Below are 22147 nucleotides of genomic sequence, written 5' to 3'. Positions count from 1 at the left end.
GGAACTAAGAGGATTTGTGCTGGCTTTTCTTTTAACCTTATAACAATGGGCATACTGTTTTCAAGTTCTATTTCTCACGGCTACTTATAATGTCTGGGGATGGGTACCGAGTTTGGTACTTTTACAGGTACCTACTGATTTCTGCCTGTAGTGCAGAGTTCCAATTCACACAAAATCAAACAGTACCATGTTTAGGTAACTAAACACATCTTAGTGACTTTGAGGAGGACTTTGGAAGGGAAGGCAATTTTCCATGCTGGACATGAACACACCATTGCAAGTTAAAATATTGATAAATGAATTCGTTAAATTGAAAAACTTTGAGATTTTATTATTGAACGTATTATTTTTTATTACAACATGAACACACACACAAATGTACCAAAGTTTGTGCCATTGAGTTCCGAGACCAATTGCCAGGTACCAGGCATCTGTACTGTATTGTTTTAAATGTGAAGGACGCCTATCCCTACTTATGGCTTTAACTTTCAGCTCCTGATGGTTCTGTCATGTAACTGTCACTCAAAACAGCTGTAGAGGATGTTGTAACCCAAAATTGACTTAACCTGGGAAGTCCTAATAGCTGACCTGGTGTAGCTTTTGTGGCAGCGTCGCCAACCCTTGGGTTCACATTAGTCCCTGTCCGTCATTTGGCCTTTTCTCTTGTTGGTAAGCTTTAAATAAGTCCTTCTTAGAAGCTTTTGTCTTATATCACTGACACTTAATGGCCTCAGTAGTTTGATATTGTGCACATTCAGTTCTGAGGAGAACCAATTGTCTTCTCACTCATCTAAATCTGGGTTTTGTTGTTTTTTGTCTTTGATGAATAGCTTGTTGGGACAAAGTGTAAAGAAATGATAATTAATAAAGAAAGCCTCAACACCTGATGAGATGCTTTGGTTGACAACACACGCCAGTTACAACCCAAGTGTTTGGCTTCAAAATCCGAAACCCAGATTCCCTGTTTACCTCAGTCAGATGAAGAATTGGAGCCAAATCACCCATCAGTTCTTCAGCTCAGTCTTTTGGCGTGTTAATTTGATTTCAAACCGCCAAACATGGTGTCATGGTTTTCTGACAGGGCCTTGGGAGAGAGTTTATCTCATCATTAATTAAGTATCATATTTCCCTACATGCTGCCTGTGCTTAATTAGGAAGAGGGGGTCATTTTGGAGGGCTTATTAACTGGAACAAATTTGTTAAAGGAAGGAGAGCGAGACAGATAAAAGAGAGGGGGGGCGATGGGAGAGAAAAGAGGAGCGCCTCTGGGTTCAGTCGTCCCTGACAAGGCTTGGCTTTGGTGATTGATAACTGCACCAGTCACGGCTCGAGTCAAACTGGGAGAGATGAAGGAGCAAACTAGGGAAGAGACAGAGGGGAAGGGGAGAGGAAATCTGGGAGGAAGGAGAAGGCGACGGGGTGGGAGCTGAGAGGAAATGATTGGAGACATATGCTAGCTCTCAAGCAAGATAGAGTTAGACAGAGAGGAGGGAGATGTAGGACGGAGAGGGAGGGACGGCGAGATATGAAAACAAAGAGAGGAACGAGGGAGAAGGGGATGCTGGGAGATTGATTGCAGCAGCAGGCCACGTCACAGAGGCTTTATTTATCGTATCTTAGCTGTTTCTATGTTTTTACCTGGCATTTTGAGAATGCAAGGTCTTAATATCTCTTCTTTTTTATTACTTGTTTATAAAAAACAGGGAAAGCATGCACTAAAAGACAATCAGGATATGGTGTCAGATCCGTGGGTTCGACTGTTTTTCACCTCTTTAATTCACTACGACAGATTGGGTTCGGCCAGGCCGGTAAAATACCAGATGTTTTGCTCCAATGTGACACCCTGGTTGCCAAATATTCCCAGTGGCAGTGCATGTGTTTCGAGCTGATCTAGTACTGGTTTTGGCAAACAGAAAACAGCAAGGGATGATGGGACTTTTGGGCACTACAAACTTGCCATCAAAAATGATGGGATATGAAAAATTTAAGTCTTTGTTGTAAACGGTTCTCTAAGTTCTTCTTTGTTTCAAATTATTAATAAACCAGATCACAGCTTAAACTCATGAGTGTGTTCACAACAGGGGTAGTTTAAAGTTTTGACATCTCTGTAATTCTATACGTACCCTATGTGGCACCTATCTCATCTTCTTATCACTCAAGTCACTTCACACAGCATGTCAACATTCATTTTTACACACACATCATACTCCAGTGATCAGCCACGCAAGGCAACTGATCTACTCATCATTCACACACAATTGTACAGTGGAAGTTATGTCCTCAGTATCAGGTTCAGGATCTTGCCCAAGGATGTTTTGGCATGCGGACAGGAGGAGCTGGGGATTAAATCGCCAATCCTCTGATCCGCAGACAACACGCTTCACCCCTGAGCCACAACTGTCATACATACAGTAGAGTATGGTAACCAAGATATTTGTGCAAGAAGGAAAAAGAAATAGTCGGTTATGGCGAGATGCAGCGGTAGTTCATGGAGATACACTTAGATTCCACATATAAACAACTGGAAATTTTCTTTGTTAGAACTATTACAGTTATTCCAAGGTGCCTTTCCTCTTCATCTACCATAAAACAACAATTCATATACCTCGTGTACAGTTACAGCCTGTCTGTTCCTTCTTTACACATTCATTTTCCAATGCTCTATTACAAATTGCACATTTTTCTGACATCTATTCAATGCACTATTTTTGTTCTTTAATGTATTTTTTTTTCCTACTGCATAAGCTCTATGTTTTTCTACTTTTTTTTTTATATTTACTGTTTCTCTTAGTGTCTTTCTATTCACAACAATTGTACTGAGAGAGTGCAGTTTAAACCAGAATCAAATTCCTTGTATTTTTGAAAATACTTGGCAAATAAAGGTGATTCTGATTCTGATTCTGACTGTAATCTTCATGCTACACTAAACTGAACCGGGTGAAAGCATGAATTTCACTTCACTATAGAGCACCTACTTGTTAAAGCGCCACATTGAAGTCATATATGTTGCCCAATTACATTTTTTGTGTCTAAGTAAAGGGCTTATAATATAGAAATAAGACATTTTGGACTTGCATGTAATGTTTCTCTGTTTTTTTTTTCCTGCTCGAAAGGTGTTCATTCAAAGCTTTTATTTATTGATTAATTTATTTATTTTTGTTGGGATCTTTCATCCTTGATTGCATTGACACTGGAGGTGCACCATGTAGCTGATGAACATTGGTATCTATCAGTATCGGCAGATAATGGCACATGATATGGAAATAATGTGCCAATACATCAATGTCAGAATCTGACTTTTTTTTTGCACTTTATTGCATTTTTAATGCATCAATTTAATTTTTATGTTGACAAGTGAAACTAAAACTCAAAACTAAGCTCATTCAGAAAAAATACAGAGGACACACTGATCTGCTTTTGTGGTCAAACATGAAAGATAACGCCAGCCCGGTTGGATAGTTTACACCACAGCTGAGTCATGCAGACATGGAGTTTGTAAGATGTTTTTAAATACAATTCTGGCAATTCTCAGAAATGTTGGTCTTAGAGTCTACTATAAGCGCCGAGGTTCATGTTCTACACTGATACCAAACATGTGGTCCCTTAATAATTCCTCAAGTTTGCTCTTTCTTTTTAAACTTTTCAGAGCAGGTCTTGGGTGCAACTTTTTTTTTGTGATCCAAACTTCTGTTTTCAGGAAACAACAGATAATAAAAAAAAATGTACTGGTAATAAGCAGCAATATTATTTCAACTAGACGGCAACAAACTTTATTAGTCTGAGCAGTATTGTCACTTTGCTGCAGTGCAAACTTCTGAGAGCCATTAAATCTTGAGTGGTCCGTCTTTGAAGGCAGGGGCAAACGCCGGCAGGGTGATTGACAGGGTTGGCCTTGCCTTAATAGAACATAATTGGGCAATTTTGAAGGGTCTCTGAAAAAATGACCAAATAATAACACATGACTTATCTTGAGACTTGTTTTCTTGGATAATTGTGCACAAAAAAAGCATCTGGCACACCATTAGTTCCATTTTCACATTAGAATAATAATCCTTTGAACTAATAAACTCGCTCAAACGTCCGAGCCTGGGTGGTGAGGATGGAGAAAGTTAATACTGTATGTTCCACCAAGAAATATGGTAGTTCAGGGGTAGGAGGGTGATGTAGACTTTTTCCACTTTTCACATGTTAGTTTCACATTTTCAACTCTTGCTGTGAAGTTTTTAGTCGTTAACTTTAAGAAATAATAATAAAGTTCCTTTGTTAAATGAAGTCTGGCCAACTTTTTAACATGATTTGCCTTATCAATGAAAGTTCTTCTAAATATCAGCATTATCAATCAACAACAAAAGAAAGTAAAGTAAATACACAGTATGAGACCGAAAATAATGAATCAATCTTTTTTTAATCAATTATCTGGGTTAATAACACCTAAGACAAATTTTCTTATATAACTAAAGTATGTTCATTTAAAGAAAAAGCAGGTCTTGTACTTTGCCTCCCTTCGTACCTTTCGTGCAAAACAATAATTTACCCAAGGGGACCGTTATTGTCCTGGTCCTTCTTCCAATGAGAGATTGCACCAATATCACGTCTCAAATTAAAGGATAATTAAAAAATGTTATTTCCAAGTTATTGCCGTCCATAAAACTTTGATTAGGCAAACATTAGCCACATTAGGGCTTAATGGCCATTGCCCCTGTGATTACAACAACACTTTTATGTACTGAACAAAGCATATGAAGAAATGAATAATTAAGAATGGAGAAAAAAGGAGGGTTTTAAACCGTAATAACGCGGTTAATGTTGGTTGGCTTTAAGAACAGCGTGCGGTCGGTGGAATGAGACTGAGATGTAAACAGCAATGGTCTCTGAGAGTGTGCTTTAATGCAGAATGACTATAAAAGAACAGACCTACTGAAAAGCAGGCTGTATGTTTGCTCTAATCAGATATTTTCAAATAAAGGCCTAAATCTTTTTCAATATGTTACCGTTCAGTTTGGGATCATTAGACCTATGTGAGAGATGACATGCAGCAAAAGGTCGTGGCCAGGAGTAAAACCAGGGACTCCAATGACAAGGATTGTTGTCACTTTCTATGGGGCTCATGCCACTGAGCTATTTCAAAGGCCTGACTGTGTGGATTTAATTTACCGACACTTCTTTGAATTAAACGTCATAGTTCTTCTACATTTATTAATTAGACAGCTATTTTGGTTTTCCTGATTTATTTATTTATTTATTGTATTATTAGAGCCTCTGCTTTTATTCAGTCAATCCCTGGACAGCTGAATCAATTCACATATTTACTATAAAACTGCTCATTATAACACCATGATAATTTATCAGGATAGCGCACTCCAAAGTGCTTTTAAAGCTTTTTTTTTTTTTTTTGATCAGCTAACTTTTTCATTCAGTTTTATGACATAAAAGAGAAAAAAATCTCCCTGTAGCTTTTTGTGAAGTAAACATTTCATCATTGTTTTCATTTTGTTAAAGGTCACCTTTGAATTTGTTTTTAGTCCCATTCATGATCAAGTCATTAAGTTGGTTATATGTGAATACTTAAATCTGTTTTTGATGAGGAAAGTCTAGGAGCCCACAATGAAATCTTTGGTTGTGTTGTGTTGTTTTACCAAGACTTGAAACCTAATTTGTCTTCAAGAAATTCCTGCAATAACTTTAGTTAAAGGGGCTGTGAGGAGTTTCAAAGTGATCTTGAAAAAGTCTTCCTTCTAGATATATGCCCGATCATAATCCACACTTTAAAATTGAGAAGAGAGATATGTGTTTTTCTCTGCTGAAAACAATTTCTTTAATCAATTTTATTGAAATGGTGGACACAGGAGCCTAACTGTCTGACAGAAAAGGACAGATGAGCAAAAGAAAGCTAAACAAGAGAGTGATACAGCCCAAGCTCAAGGCTACAACACAAGGTAAACTGTTCTTTCAAACCCACATTCAGCAGTTATTCTGCAGTGGTCTGTTCAAACTTGAGAGTCTATCAATAAAATAAAGATTGATTTTACGTTAGCTCTGCTTGGAAGATGACAGGCAGGACATAACCAGGATTCACTGACATTACATATTACAGACATGTCTTGAAGCACCGGGCTGCCAGTCGCTACTTAACTACTGCATGAACTGAAAGTTTGCTTGTTGTTATGTTAGCCTACAGATGTTGGAGCACAAGGCTGCTGGTAGCACTACATATAGCTGGCCACTGACTTGTGGTACACACAGCGTTTGCTTGTTGTCACCTTTTAAACACCAGTGCTATGTTACTGCACTAATAGATACCTTACCTTGATGCATTGTATCCAGTAAAAAGTTGTCTTGAAAATTTGTTTCGAAACAAACACACAAACCCAAGCCTGGTCAAAAGTCACATCTTTATAACAGCGTGCGCGAGACCCCAGGCTAGAAAGTGGCGAGGCAGTTCAATTGAAACAGATCCTCATAGCATCTGTAATGAAAAGTTGAATTGTTTTAGTCCTCATTCTTTCCTTCATCTTTTACAGTTGCAGTTTGCAAAAGAAGCTGAGGTCTTGTGTTCCAGGTTATCTTAGTGGGTTTTGGAAAAGATGGAGATTCATATGTATGAAAGTGATTGAAGGTCAGTATGTGACATTGGATCAAGTTAGTTTTAGAACAGTTGATGTTTATGATAAAGCCTGAAATCCATTTGGCTCTGATATAAATGTTTAATTGAAAAATACCTGAAAGATTTTACACTTTGTGGCAGTCAGACCAGTTTTTGACGAATAAGAAAGACCATAGAAGACACTTCAAAACAAAAAATATCTGTGAGCTCAGGATGCATACTCCATCTACACTGCCTCTTTACCACAAACACATCTTGACCCCTAAAACTAGCAGTCTTTTCATTTTCTAAAGTAGTCCACACTGGGGACTTCCAGAGCTGGCTGCACAGAGGTCAAAAGCTGTCAGAAAGAAAACATGAAAACCATTGTTAAGTGGCTGTTTTCAAAGCAAAGCTGTGCTACTATGCTAATTTCCTTTTTTACGCTGTAATCTGTAATGGAGGGACATAATCATTTTCCTGGAATGCATTATTAATTGTGCCTTCATGTTTCTCCACCATGCTAATAAAGCAACAATGCTCCTCCAAATCACCTGAAAAATGAGTCCAAGGACGGCGGGCACTGCATGGGAAAGGCGTGGCTGTCCTCTTTGAGAAACGATGCGACTCAAGTACAAAGATTAATGGAACTCAGATGGCTTTTAATTAGTGCAGCTGTGCTCATTAATTATCTGCCCACAACACAAATGTTTTTATATTTGGGGAAAGTGTTGATTTATTTGATTTTGTTTGCAGGTAGATCTAGATGGATGACTCTTCATTTTACGTTTTGCTAGCACTGAAAGGAAAGAAGAGCAGGGGAAGTCTCTGAGAGTTAGCCGAAGTGTTACGGACATGATGTGATGGATGATGGTGTGTGACATGACAGCAATCATGAACACACAGAGAAAATCTGCCTAAGAAGCTTGGTTGTTAGTTCTTGTTGGTAACACTGCTGATACCAAATGAGTGCTAGGTGAGCAGTTTCAGTACCAGCAAACTTAGCCTAAACCAACCCTAACGCCTGCATAATAAATAATTTAGAAAATTTGGGCTAACCTAACCCGAACCCTTTTTTTTTTTTACTACACCACAGAAGAATCTCACTCCAGCATCCTTCACAAGGCTTTTGTCTTAGCCGGGAAATGACCGATTTATTCTGAAAGGTATTTGTACAAATAAAGATGTTTTATCAGATTGTTATTTCAAGTATTTGTAGATGTTGTTGATCTGGTTTTCCTTTTAGCCTGCTTCAACATCTTCCAGTTGATTGGTTGAAATGATCAACAGATAGTCCTATCTTCTGTCTGTTTTCTGCAGTTTCTCTCTTTCATGCCCACCCCCTCCTCTCACCCTCCACTTTCATTTTTCTTCTCATGGCCGCAGCAAATTTCTTTGAAACATTCATCTGAACATGAATGAGGGAAACGCAGCAGCAAGAGCAGAAATTAAAATTTCATTATTTACTGCACTCAAGTTTGGGAACGCAATTAGTACATGCTCCGTGTGGCCCAGGGATATTTACTGCTTTGGCCTCTCCTTCCTTTATTGTGCTGTTTCTTTCATCCCTGCCTGCAGACCGTGATGCTATCACTTCCTCATTACCTCCAGCAGTCTGAGCACAGCGGACAATTACACCATCTCCGAGGGTCTAACATGTGAAGTTGAGGATGGACAGAGATAATACATCATGCAATGATTGCATTTCAAGACAGCGTGAGGAGAAACACAATCATTTTTTTTTTCTTACACTAGAGAAGATAATTAAGATTTTTCACTGAAAGCAAGATAATCTCAGAAAACAGATACCTTTGATGATCCACGGATGGAGATAAAGGTAAAATTCAGACCAAATGTGCCTTTTGTGTCCCTCATAACGTGGAAGGTGCCAGCAATAACAACTGTAGTTGTCAGAATCAATCAAAGGAGTTACATAAAACTTTAACATTGCATAAACATTATTAAAGACAGATGGAACTTGATGCCCCCTGAGTTCCCACCGCACTTGTGTTACAATGAACAAGTTTAGAGGAACTACTGTATTTTTTTTTCTTTTTGGAAGGGGGCACTTTTGTACTTATAGGAGAGCTGAAAAGTGACAAGAAATTCTTGTCTAATTATCATTTTAGGGTTTGAGATTAATCTTTTTTTATAAATTTAAAATTAAAGTAACCTAACATTGTTAAATATTAGGAGTGAGAGAGAACCTGTTTTTCATGATGAAGCACCAGCAATAAACAACACAAAATGTAACCTTATTTACATACAACAGTCCCTGAGCCTTGGCTTCTCTTATATGTGCAATTAAGGACAAAGCTGCGAGTGTTAATTTGCTTGATGTGCACTTCTCCTGAGCAGCAGTGCCAGCTTAAACAAAACACCACCAGCAGCAACAATAGGAACTTCACTTTTTTTTTTTCCTTTCCATTTCTGGTTAACAAACACTTCCTTGAACAGGAACATTGTTGTTTTTCCTCTCCCCCCATTCGTCCTGCTCCTCGACATAATACGCATACGAAAGCTGCAGCCTGTCGGATGTAGGAGATCAGACGGATCGCAGCGGGGGATCAAAGGAAGCCATCTGATCTTGTAAAATAACATTAAAACTCGTCGCCTGGTTCCAAGACAGCACGTATTGATCACAGAGGAGACAAGAAGGAGTGTTTGCTGCTAAATAAAAACTGGATAGGGAAATCTACGCATGCTGGGGGTCATTAAAATTGCATGGCGCTCTATGTATTCCACAAACAGTTGGATGGTTAACTGGAGGGCAGAGAGGGGAAAACAAAGGAAGTGTGTGTTCATAATAGGTCCCCAAATTCCCCCTTTCTTTACTCCTCATTCACTCTAGTCATTCATTGCGTTTCTTTCCATTTGTTGTTAGCACCGTTTTCACACAGAGCACAAGACAAAAGGCTGGCAGTGTATCAGTAAAAATAACCCTCCTGTCAGGGTTGTAAGGTTGGTTTCTCCTCAGATGCAGCTAGGTATATGTAGTGATTTGATTATAGCGTACGGGTGGCGTCGTTGTTACCCAGTTTGACTAATAAGTACTTTTCAAACCTGGCTCTCTCCTTCGCATTCAGCAACTGAGCTTCGGTTTTTCTCCAGGAGTTAACCTTCACACACTATCATTACTGTCACTCTTAGCTGAAACTTCACAGAGCAGCTCACTTTCTGCTGTGTGTGTGTGTGTGTGTGTGTGTGTGTGTGTGTGTGTGTGTGTGTGTGTGTGTGTGTGTGTGTGTGTGTGTGTGTGTGTGTGTGTGTGTGTGTGTGTGTGTGTGTGTGTGTGTGAGTCACAGTTTGTCTTTAATTCCTCTCAATTACAGGGTGCCCCGATGTTGAAGTTAGCTTTTTCTTAGAACCACTTCTAACAATTTGTCCTAATGAAAGCAGGCTTTTAGATCTATAGTTTTGTATTTTTCATTCTATCTTTTAAACTGAGCTCAAAATGTCTCGTTGGACAGTTTTTTAGTTGTTTTTAAAACCATCATAACTTGATCAAAGTTCAAATGAAAAGGCTCAATGTAAAATCATTGGACTGACATAACTTTACAATAACAAAAGTATCAGATTCGGCTCATGTCAGTGCCGTTTCCAAATGCTTCCTGATCTCTCCTGTATTGCCAGGTGGATGACAGTACACTGTGTACCTCTTATTTGGGTTTCTTCAGACTGTACACGACATGAACATTAGTACAACAAATCCCCAATGCACAGTTTAAAGCCAGAAGCAGAACACATCCAAAGGATGTACTTGTTCCAGTTCCTTTAAGTTAGACTCTAAGAATCCAGCAAAATATTACTTCAAAATTTGTCTTTTTCATTTTTTTTTTCATTTTTTAAACCCAGAGGCGTATACCCGTCTCTTGTCGGGGGGAAACATGTTACAGCGGGGAAAAAAAAGGTTGCTAATTTTGGGAATTTTCCGAAGTCAACTACATTATCCCACACCATGATTCCAAATAGCATGATATTATACAGCAGCAATTGTTAAAGGTGGAGTCTGAAGAATTAAAAAAACAAAAACATTAAATGTCAACTTTTTCATGAATAATCCTGCTCAGTTGTCTCTGCTGGGCCTCCATACATGTGTCAGTGTCAGTGTCTACCTCAACCCACTCCTCTGCCTGTATATTGATGTTTTGGTTGTATCAGAACATTTTTGGGCAGATAGTAGATGTGGTTACCTCAGCCAATCACAGCGCGCACTATGTTGATAGCAGTGAGTGGAGATGCTATCCTGAGTAGCTACGATAGTGGACGTAGCACAGAGGAAGAAAAACACAACCAAAGGGTGAAGCTTGGTTTGACTTTCACTCACTTTCAGATACTTGCGGAGCAGCACGGGACAAAGAGTAGTGCAAGTTAGCCTCTGCTCTCCTCTATTTGAGGCCAGGTATGTGTCAAATACCTGTGATTAGCTTGTGCTAACATGCTAAGTCAGGTGCATGGCTCTGGAGTCTCTCCTATGTAGAAACTTGCACATCCAGATAATTTACATGCATAAATCAAACGAGCATATCTTCAACAACTACACTTAGGAATGTATTTCTGCCTTTATGTCTGTTTGTGCCCACTGGGAAATGCACTTTTTAATTAATCCTTGAACAGTCTTCATTGACTATAGAACAAAACTAACTCTGCTCTTCTCTATTTGAGGCCACATTGGTTGTGACGAGCATCTCTCGCCAAATATTTTAGTTGTATAATCAGTAACACAGGCACCAGGTTTTGACATGTAGTAAAAATCAATGGAGCAGAACTATATTTTCAAGTATTTTTCTTTTGCTTCCCACATTTAATGTAATCATGTTTTAGTGGTGCAAAGCCCCAACAAAGCCAAACTCAAACTTTATTTTTACATCAGGTAATGGAAGATTTTTCCACCATGAAAATGGACAGCTTGTGAAAGGACACTTGACCAGTTTTCTTCTTATCACTCAAAAATGTCCATTTCTTTTTCTCCTTTTTTTCCTCCTCCTACTTATGGCTTCAAAACCCTCTTCCTCCTCTTTTTTTCTTCCACAGTTATCAATCATGGCTCCCTTTCCCCCCACTCCTTATTTCTTCACTCTCATCCCCTCCTCTCTTCCCTCAGTATGTGTCATTATCCATCCAGTGTGACTTCACCCGTCTTGCCCTCTGGTGACACAGGCTGCCCTTGTTAAGTGGCTCCAGTCCCTCTTCTCGTTTACAGGTGAAATCTATTCTCACACACAGGCCTCAAGGGCCCGACTGGACTGTAACAGAATTTCTCCAGCCCCCGCCGGGCCCTAACCACAAAGCTGAGAATAAATGGCTGAGGTGCCAGGGCTGGACAGAAAAATCAATGCCTGTTTATACAGACATGACAGTGCCGGCGCCCGAGCAATTCTCCTGCTTGCTTCTGGAGACGCTGTGTTATTCAGTTTTCTCCCTCCCTCCCTCTCTGCTGAGGATAAAATGTGTGCCCTCCTGAGAGGATGAACAGGAGGTGATGCGCTGTGGCCATTTTGTCCTCAATTTGTTCTCTCCATGTTTTGAAGGATTGTGTGGGGGTCAACTGAATACTTTTGATGGACTGACTGTCGTACAAACTGTTGCATTATGCTGGGCAGATGCTTTACAGACAGTCAGGACTGAGTGTTTGTGTAGGAGACACTTTTCTAAAGCTGGTTCACTGAAGTCCAGCATGCACGTGCTGACACCGTCGAACAGTAGACCTGTTCCTGGTGAACTCTTAACAAAACCAAAGTGGTTCAGCTCTGGAACCTAAGGCTAGTCAGGTCATATGACCTCAAGTCACCTCATGTGAAAGAGTCCAGACACTCTCTTGAAATAAGCAGCAAGGACACAGTATGTTTAACTCTTAACACTAATAATACTTATTTTTGTTTTTCAGGCATTGGACTCCAACCTGCAGTCACATGGAAACATGGTAAGAATTGCAATTACCAAACTTCACAGGGTTTTGACTTTTTTGTGTCCTGGTTCAGAGAACGATACAGAGCTGTCTGCAAATCAGGATGAGAGGCTACGTGTGAAAATTAATGTCAAGCCAAATCTGGCATATCACATTAAATGATGACAACCATGTTTAGTATTGAACATGGACCTGCTGGGAATGAGTAATGGAAAATGTCATCACAAAGACAGATCACATCTTGAAATCTTGTAATTTTTTTTTATTTTATTTTATTTATTTTTTTGCCCAATTAGGATTTTTTTTTACCATAATCCAGCAGAATTACTTGTAAGTACAATAAATTATTCATATATTTTCACATTGTAAAGATCTTTCCACATTTAGTTTTTTTTTTAGTCTGAAATTGATGCACATTAAAAACAGAAATTTGATCCCGTTATGTCATGTTTGCACATTTACGCTAAAACTTATTTTTTAACCTATTATTTTTGGAACAGGTTCAATTTTTGTGTTTTTTCGCATCTGCCAAGCTTGTTTGGCTATTTAGAGACACCACATGCTACTTTGCAACATCACATTTGACATTTTCTGACACATTTTCTGTAATTTAAGGTAATTTCACTGCAGATTTTTGCAGTTAATACAAAAATAAACATATCCGGTTCAGTGTGCAAGGTGTCTGTGTGTGACCTTTTCCTGATTACAGATTAAAAAAAATTGCCTCTGAAAAATGGCCTCAGGTTGTAAAGACCATAAGCCTGGAGTGTCAGTCATATGTTGAGTCTAAGTTGTAGTTCAGTCAGCCTCTACTGCCATAAAGCTCTACAACCTAGATATAAACGAGCACAGATGACAGAGCAAAGCACAGTTCAGCAGTTTTTTGATTTAGAAAATGGAGATAAATTTTACCTGGATGTTAACCGTCAAAAAGAACTGGAGGTCAGTGGTGCTGGCTCTGCTAATGGTAGCCACAGCCAGCAGAACAGCATTAACCTGCAGACTTCGCAATCCTGTGTTTGGGTGTGTTTCTGAAATGTTCTCAGATTTTTTCTGTTTTCTGAGTTTTTCTTTTGTCTTCAGTCTTGCTTGTCAGAATTCAAATTTTAATTCAAGTATCAATAGATCTTTGTAGATCTCTTTATTTTATTTTACCTGTCTCCACAGTCTTGATGTCATGTTCAGTTTTGCATCTGTTGATTTTATCACTTGTTCTTGGCCTGTATATGTCCAATTTCTCTCTTTCATTGATTTTCATGGGTGGGGGTGGGGGGTTGTCTGTCTCTGATTACTTTGTCTGTGCACATCCACGTGTGTTTGTTGCATATGCTTTGTGCAGGCCTTTGTGTGACTCTGTAGGGGGAGGCAGCCCTTGCACTTGTAACTCATTCTGATTTATGCCCCCTGTCTAAATAAAAACATAAATCACGTTACCTGCCACAGAAGTCACTCTCGCAGTGGTCTGGCTCGTCCGGTCCCTGTGCGGTGCTGCGCTTTCGCACCCCAGTGACAGAAACACAATTGATTCCCTCATTGCATCAATTTGTCGCTTAATCTGGTGATATGTTGATAAATTTTACAGCTTTGTCAATTAATTTTCCTGAAAAATGGGCCCGGCCGTGGTGGACACATCAATACTGAGGCAGTGGAAATATCAGTGACAAAATTAAGTGATAAAATTAATTGCCCCCCATCCCGTCTTGTGAAAACATAACTAATGAGGGAGGCAATTATAGTTGCATGTGGCCTCCTTCGGGGAAAGATGGAGGGGGTGTTTGAAAAAAGACTTCTATGGTAATTAGTCAAGTGGGAGAAGAGGGATCTTGGGAAAATGGTCAGCTGAAATTGAGGGTGACTTAAGGAATATAGTCGCATGGTTATATGTTTGTTCCACCCTCCAGTGTGTAAAGTATAGCACACAAAGTATGACATCTTTTGAGCAACAGCATAAATCAAATCAAATGCTAGTTACAGTGAATTATTCCTGCACTGTGACAAATGTCTGAGACATGCTAGCTTCGTGTAGCTTTCTGCTAAAACACATCTAATTACAGACAAATATCAGTGTCAGTGTTTGTGGCATAAATTAGAGACACACACTCTTGTCATTGTTTGCTGGAGAAGCCTTGTGAGCAGGTGAGTAAATCTCTGTTGTTTCCAGAAGAATGACACAAACACGGTGTTTTATTATAGCATGAGCAGTGTGTCTGTTATTGAGACAGTCTTTTTCTTTTTTTTGACGTGCTGTATAAAATGTCACACATTTCTTGAATCAGGAGATAGAACAGATCTTTGGTTCAAGTTTTGTTTCAGATTTGATGTGGTTTACTGTCCTGATTGGATTGGTAATTAAAGTTTTGCAGGCTGTGTGGTCAGTGATCAAGGTGTTTACATCATGTAGAGTAAATAATGATGTAACCGTCAGCATCATGAGATAAATATTTCTATGTGACAGCCCTTCCAAAGATGGAAAATGTTTAGAAAGATGAACAGCAGACTATACATTTTGATTTTTTTTCCCTTTCTGAGTAGTTTTCTGCCTCTACCTTCATTCACAGATCAAGTCATCTTGGCAAAACATGATTCCAAACATGTTGCCAGCCAAAAAAACTGCTTTAGATATCAACTTTCTCCTTGGTCCCTCCCTTCGTCACACTAGCTTAGTCCATGCAGTTAAGGCAGATAAGCAGCTACCATTGAGTCTGGTTCTGTCCTACATGTCTGCCAGATATGAGCACTTGATTTAATGCTGTGTATGTAAAACAATCACTTATTTAGATGTCCACAAGACTATGTCAAAAATGCATTCTATAAATGAAAATCTCATCTTTGAAAGTCAAGCACTGTTTGCAGATAACGGTACACTACAAATGCACACTCGGGAAGAATTAAGAGAAAGTTTGTTAGAAAGGAGAGTTCATATTAAAAACACTCTGGTGTCCACAAACAACCTTTAAAGTGACTCTCATGAGCCAAAATATCATTAATGCATTCATTAGTAATAGGTTAAGCTATTGGAAAGTGTTTTGAATATCCCTGATAGGCAACATGGGAGGAGCATTAACGTTTTCTAATCACTACCTCTGGGCTGCTGGTGTTTGCGTCCTTGGTCCAGGGTAATGAGATCCCTCCATCAACACATTCTCTGTGCAAAGGAACTATTTCCCATGAGAGTGATCCCAAAGGTGGAGAGGTGATGATCATCCGAACATTTGCTCTTTCCCTTGCGTGTGAAATTTCCCAGTCTTACATATTTTATGATATGAAGATCAGTTTTTTTCCCTGCTTCTATAAGAGACACAAAGAAGAGGTGTTTTTTTTGTTGTTGTTGCTAATTTAAAATGCAGTTTAAGGTCTATATTATTCTAGAGGATACTCTGTACGTTGGACATAGGAGTCATGAGTAGGAGACACTGAGTAGAGTCTAATCTGCTGGGTCATCCTGCCTGAAACCATTTCACACAACCACCTGCTCACTAAACATGACCCCTTAATAGAAGTTCATAGTTCGGGAACCAGACCATTGTTGACCACTCAGTTACATAATTGTATCGTAATCTGGATATAAACTCCAGGGATCTTGGTGATAGAAAGACATACTAATGTTTTTGAAAAGTCTACTTGAACAGTGAGTGTGCCTGCTTTTCAATTTTGGTTTAACAACCTTGCATTTTAAATTTTGAAAACTACATTTTTTATCACATTTAGCCACTCTCTGAGTTGTATCAACTTTTGGTCTGCGTTGAAACAAATGGAGATTATTCATTCATGTTTTTTTTTCCAAGTTCACACATGTCCATTTTTTCTCAGTTTTTTTGTTAAACTTATTGCTCTCTAGTTAAACATATAGCCTATCTGCGATCTCTTTAGCAAGTTTATTTTAACCCAAAAAACAGCAACTGTATCAGCAACTTAAGTTTTAGTATTATGCTTGTTTTAGACTTCATACTGTGCCTCTGGTACCTTCATAGTAACTTTGCATAATTCATGGATAAAAAAAATGTTTTTCTTACACTGTTGTTTAGAGAAGCTCTATTTCATCTTCTGTCTGAAACACTTTTAGCTGCTATTTCTTTATGCTCCCCTCCCCACAACCCCCACTTCCCTTTGATTGGTCAGTCCAGTGGGGGCCTGTTTGGGCAGACCTCGGTGTTTGTTTCATGACCTCATATTTTCAGGAAGTCTCGTGAAGATCTTGTTGAGATCTTTTGCTTTGTTTTGACCATTTGGAGCAGTTTACAGTCAGATTCAGGGATTCCTACACTGTAATAATACATGCGGTTTGGAAATCTGGTCAAGTTAAGTGTGAACATCCAGCACTATTACTTGATATCCATCTTTACAATACAGGAAAGCACAACACCTGACTACATTATATCATCTTATCTTTATTTATTTCGACTTTTAACAATTCAGTTCATTCACAGTGTATTAAAACTCTGCTCAAAGTTGCATGTGAAAGGTTCATGTCAAGAGAAAGACAGAATCACACCAAGTGAACCCTCGTGAAGGACTAAGCACAAGCTGCCATTAAGAATAGGTGTCTGTTTTAAATATGAATCAAGCCCCTCTAGTTCAAGTTGTTCACTAAATAATTTAGTAACAGGGCTGCATTACCGACTTGATGCAAATATGGTATGAGTGGAAATCAGGATGTGTGACTGAGATGATAATTGATATGATAATGGAGTTAGGAAAAGATGGAACAATAGCAACAAATAATGAAAAGCTAAATAAAAGATGGGGGTAAAACTGTTAGTGCAGCCAAACTGACACGCTAGAGCAGCTTCACAGAGGCAGGAGGGGCTGAAGGGGGCGCACAGGAAGTAAAGTGGTACAGATCTCAGACGCCTGAGATAATAAGAGTCCTAGTGCAGTTACCCACAAGTAGTGCAAATGAGAGAATATGTCGAAATGTGCTCTCTTGTTGTAGGGCATCAGCTCTAAAAGGGGCTGAAACAGCTGCCCTCTTACCCTCAGCATCTTCAACATCACCAACTTTTTGATTTGTGTGCGATTAGGGTTCACAATGGAGGCCAGTATCATTAATGAGATCAAAAACTTCACAGCTGATGTGGCCCTCAACTCTGCCACAGATATCAGCTCCTCTTTCACTCCCTTTTTTTCTCCTCTTCGCTTCAGCACGGGAATAAAGGGATGAAAAAGACGGTAGTGTGTGTATGTGTGTGTGTGTGTGTGTGCGTCTCTGTCTGTGTGTGCTGCATAAAACTGCTCAAGTGCAGAGAGCAACCCCATCTGGAAGACATCGGACCTAAATGAAGTTGTACAAAACCATTCCATTGATAATAAAGCTAATTTTTATGGCTCTGACAAGTATGTAATTATGTGCAGTGGTGCTTTTCAGATTTTATCACAGTCAATAAACTACGGCGCTAATTTCATTCCTGTTTTGACATATTTACATGGAAATATTCGATTTGGGGGAATTAGAGGCCTTGAAAGGCGCTGATAGATGGCTTTTAATGATCTGTGACCCCCGGCCTGTGGGCTCATCTGTTTGTCGGCCCATCGATCTCACAGAAGATGTGCTTGGTGTTCTGATCTCTTTAGACGAAGTGCCATGCAGACAGTGCTGGCCAGTAAGCCCCTGAACCCTTTTCCTGTTTGGCTGATTTGTCAAGCCTGCTGATCTGGAAAGATTAATAGGAAATAGATGTCTAAGTGCTACTTTTGATCTGTTATTTATGCATCATAGATATCATCAACGCACATTTTTTACTGACCAGCCTGACAGTTGAGGACACTTTGAAATTCAGGGCACATAAAACTCCACTGCTGTGCGTTTTCCCAAACTTTGCCCTCGCACACAAACACACACACTTCCATGCACACACATTCTGAGGTCATGGTTCAGTCGACCCATCCTCAGCCTAGTCGTGCAGATAAAGTACAGCTGGCCTCACTGTCCAGGCTCGTCCTGTGGAGCGAACGCCACAGGGGTCACCTGTGATGACAAGGTCCACTTATGGGAGGTGGGAATTGGTGTCAAAAGTGGGAACTGCTGCCCCATCCTCTTGCAGCGAACAAAGCACGTACCATGTCTCACAGGAGGGGAGCCGGTGTCATAAAAAGTCCATCAAAAGCACCAGTAATTACCCAGGAAATTGACAGTGAAATTGAAAAAGTTTGTGGCCTCAAAAACAGCCCATCACCACCTCCTCCCGCCCTGAGGTTCTTGTTGTGTGACAGCAGCACTTTGCTGTGGTGATGAAAGTGCAATGCTCGACAACTGAATGAACAAATAATGGGCTTAAGACGGTGTTTGGAACAATAACTTTCATTTTCGACAGGAACACCGGGTTACACCCAGTTTTCTGGTATCTTGTTTAACATAAAGTGGTCAGGGGCCAAGAGAGGACTGGATGGCAGGGTCTAACCTATCCAGACCAACAAATCAATTCTCTTTTTTATCTTTTTAGTTTGAAATAAATTGATAGCATCCTTTTTTTTTAAATATTTGTAAAACAAGTAGTGAATTTGGAAATGTGTTACATTTTACAGAAAGAAATGGTTGGGTGTCATCAGGGTAGAAATAAAATGAACTGTCTCCTAAGGCTTCAGTATCAACATTTCATTTATGAATATATTTGAAAGAAACACCATTTCAGTCAGCTAGCAGTGTAAGGAGAATGGATTTCAACATCCAAACTGATTCCCAAGCTCAAGTGTCTTAGGCCTTGTACACATGTAGCCTGGCATTTTCAAAAACGAATTAACCCCCCTCGTTTTAAAAAATACTTTCATTCACATCGACCCGGTAAATCCACCGATAAGTGCGTCTTGAAGCAAGCCAAACTCATATTTAGCGGTAATTTTTAGACATAAAACCAGTGCCAGCGAATCAGAATGAGCCCCTGTCATTCAGCTGTGATGTTTGAGAATCAAAAGCTCTGCTACCCTTATACACTAAACCATGAAACCAGAGTTTTCAAAAATCTTCACCTTGGGCAGAGTTTTCAGAAAACATTATTTTTAGTGATGCAAAACTGCAGTTTTGTGTATATAACAGGCCTATAAAAATATAAGCGGTTTCCCAGATACTTGGTGACGTGTGGACATGGCCTTAGTTACTATTTAAATCTTTTCTGTTGTGATATTTAGTCCTACGTACGTTGCAGCATATTTTTCATGCATTGTGCAAAAAACAACCTGAAACATTCTCCACTAAAGACATGTACATAGATATCCAGGTCCAGTAGTTACCAGCTGTGCGAATGTGCTGAAAAAGTCTGCACTAGTGTCACTTCTCAACATTTCACAACTAGATTTTCTAAAACCAGTTATATGATTTATTTACTTAACTGCATCCATGTAAGTCTGTAAAGTTTCAGTCAAAATTAATTAAACTAGGCTTGAGTGTTTGATTAATTATTTCAATTCTAACACACTTTGTGTTTTTTATCCTAAGGTGAATTAAGGTGTATTTTTTTTCAAGGGCTCACAAAGCTTTAAGCATTTGACCCAGGCTGGATGAAGACGACTAGGACACATAAGTACATTATAATGCAGCTTGTCAATAGTAATAAAACTGTGGCATGCTCAAGAACGGCCATGCGAGAGGAGCTTGTATTGTTCCTCTGATTTTAACGCCAATCTCCATAATCAAGATGAAACCACACACTGTCCAAACTGGCACAATCCAGGCGCTCGCCGATGAGTGATTGATTGAAGATGAAATAATGAGGGTTTTCTGGTGCTCTACTGGTCATCTAAAATTCTGAATACAAATCAAATGGAAATTTTATGCAACGAGATGTATTAATGGGATTCTGGCAGCGTTTTAAGCTCCTAATGTACAGCAATAAGCAGCATAGGTTGTCTCAGGGAGATGAACAGTTGTTGCTGTTGATAGGCCATTTTGGTGCATTACTGTCAAAATAATGCATGTCTCTGTGCATATATTCAAAGTCAGAGTCAGTTTAACTTAGACAATTACAAGACAACTGCTTTTTGTGTGCATGGATTTCCATTTTAAACAAAAAGATAATGGTTACTGACTGCACCATTAATGCATTAAAGTCATTGTTAAAAGTCTCAACTTTTAACAATGATTAATCTACAGTTCAATCAATCAGCATTGCATATAAGTAACAATTTTATTGTGAAATAGTTTTTTGTTTTTTTTTTAAACCCTCCAGAAAAAAAAAAAAAATCAAAAATATGAATGAGTTATACTTGCGTTCACTTTTTAGTTATTAAAACCTAAACTTTTGAAATAAGAATACAGAACTGTACCAACAGTAACTTACTGCAATGCCGTTGTTAATACATTTCACATATGTTAATTTTTTATTGTCAAAGCCACTATCACCATTGATTTGAAGGGAAACTGAGGCCAGTGGGGTCAGGGCGTAACCCTGCCTGGTTACTTGCATTGATGCTAAGTGATATTTACAGACTCTGGCCAGCAAAATTGCATATTAGAAGCCCAATTAACATTTTTCTTGCCTGAGGCATTGTGAAGTGGATAGCAGCTGGAAGCTGAGGCCACTGTCAGGTTCTCATACTACAAGTGTGGAGTTGAACCCATCCAGCAATGCACATTTGTAGCAGATGGAAAGGACAAACGCCTCATCATGTGATTAGCATCCCCGATTATCTGTCAGTGTTCATTTAGGTCTCATTTAAATATCGGAGCTATTAGATTTACTTCTTTGGAATAAATATGTTGTGATTGCAAAATGGAGTGTGATGTGCACCATTTCCTCCTGTTCAGAGGCGTGGCCATTGTGCAGGGTGGAACAATTGGATCAAAATGTAGTGTGTAAGACTTTAGACTTGCATTATAGCAAACACTAACACAGACAAATATATATTTGTTTATTTAAAAAAAAGTACTGACACATAAATCTCGATCATAAACGTGTAGAACAAGAAAGTCTTTTCACCCTGTTAACTTACAAAGTTAAAATAAATCAATAAATTTTAAAAAAGCAATTGTCATGCTCTAGAGGTATCTGCAGTGTTACCAGGTGTAGTTTAGAAACACAAGGTCTATGCAAGGTATTTATCTTGCAATGCTTTCAATGCAGTTTTCCACAAAATGTTTGTTTTCTCAAAATCTTTTGTTGAGCTGTTTAATTTTTAATGTAGATACGTGTACATGGATTATGCATCAGGAGAACTGCAAAGCAACATACAGATTGTGTCGATTGAAAGCTGAGATTAAATCCACAAGCTCAGCAACAAAAACTTTCTCTACTAACTATAGTTTTAGAGACTGTGCTGTTTATTTTGTTGATTATTTAACGTTACATACAATATTTTATAATTGCTCTTAAAGGGAGATTCTGTAAAATTCCAAAATTACGTACAATGAAATGACCTTTTCAAAGCTGGTTAGGAATACAATGTAATAGGGCTGCAATGTCCTATTAGAATGGCAAAAAAATTCAGATGAATAGCATTAAGCTCACTGATTATTTTCCCCTTTTTTTTCCTTCAATGCAATCATCAAGACTCTGAATCCTCAGTCATCAATCCAGGCCTTTTTATTATTTATTTATTTATTTACTTATTTATTTATTTATTTATTTATTTATTTATTTTCTAGAGGGGATTCAGTTTACGTGACCCTTCCATCAGGTGAGACGCACAGTCTTACCTGAATCTGTTTTAAAGAACTAATCATGACC

General features: G+C 38.9%; 1 long non-coding RNA gene across 1 annotated transcript in view; it reads left to right on the top strand.

Annotated features, from left to right (window-relative positions):
- Window positions 1-22147, top strand: part of LOC141802604 (uncharacterized) — a 126690-nt gene that overhangs the window by 42917 nt on the left and 61626 nt on the right. The window contains exon 2 of the long non-coding RNA XR_012599512.1: window positions 12471-12506. This is a non-coding gene — a long non-coding RNA (uncharacterized LOC141802604). The remainder of the gene's footprint in view (window positions 1-12470; window positions 12507-22147) is intronic.

This window comes from Halichoeres trimaculatus, unplaced genomic scaffold, assembly GCF_033239565.1.
Source record: "Halichoeres trimaculatus isolate MK-OKI-2021-1 unplaced genomic scaffold, fHalTri1.1 fHalTri1_scaffold_14, whole genome shotgun sequence".
Lineage (NCBI taxonomy): Eukaryota > Metazoa > Chordata > Actinopteri > Labriformes > Labridae > Halichoeres > Halichoeres trimaculatus.
The sequence above is the reverse complement of the archived record's forward strand: the minus strand, read 5'-3'. Positions and strand labels throughout refer to the sequence as shown.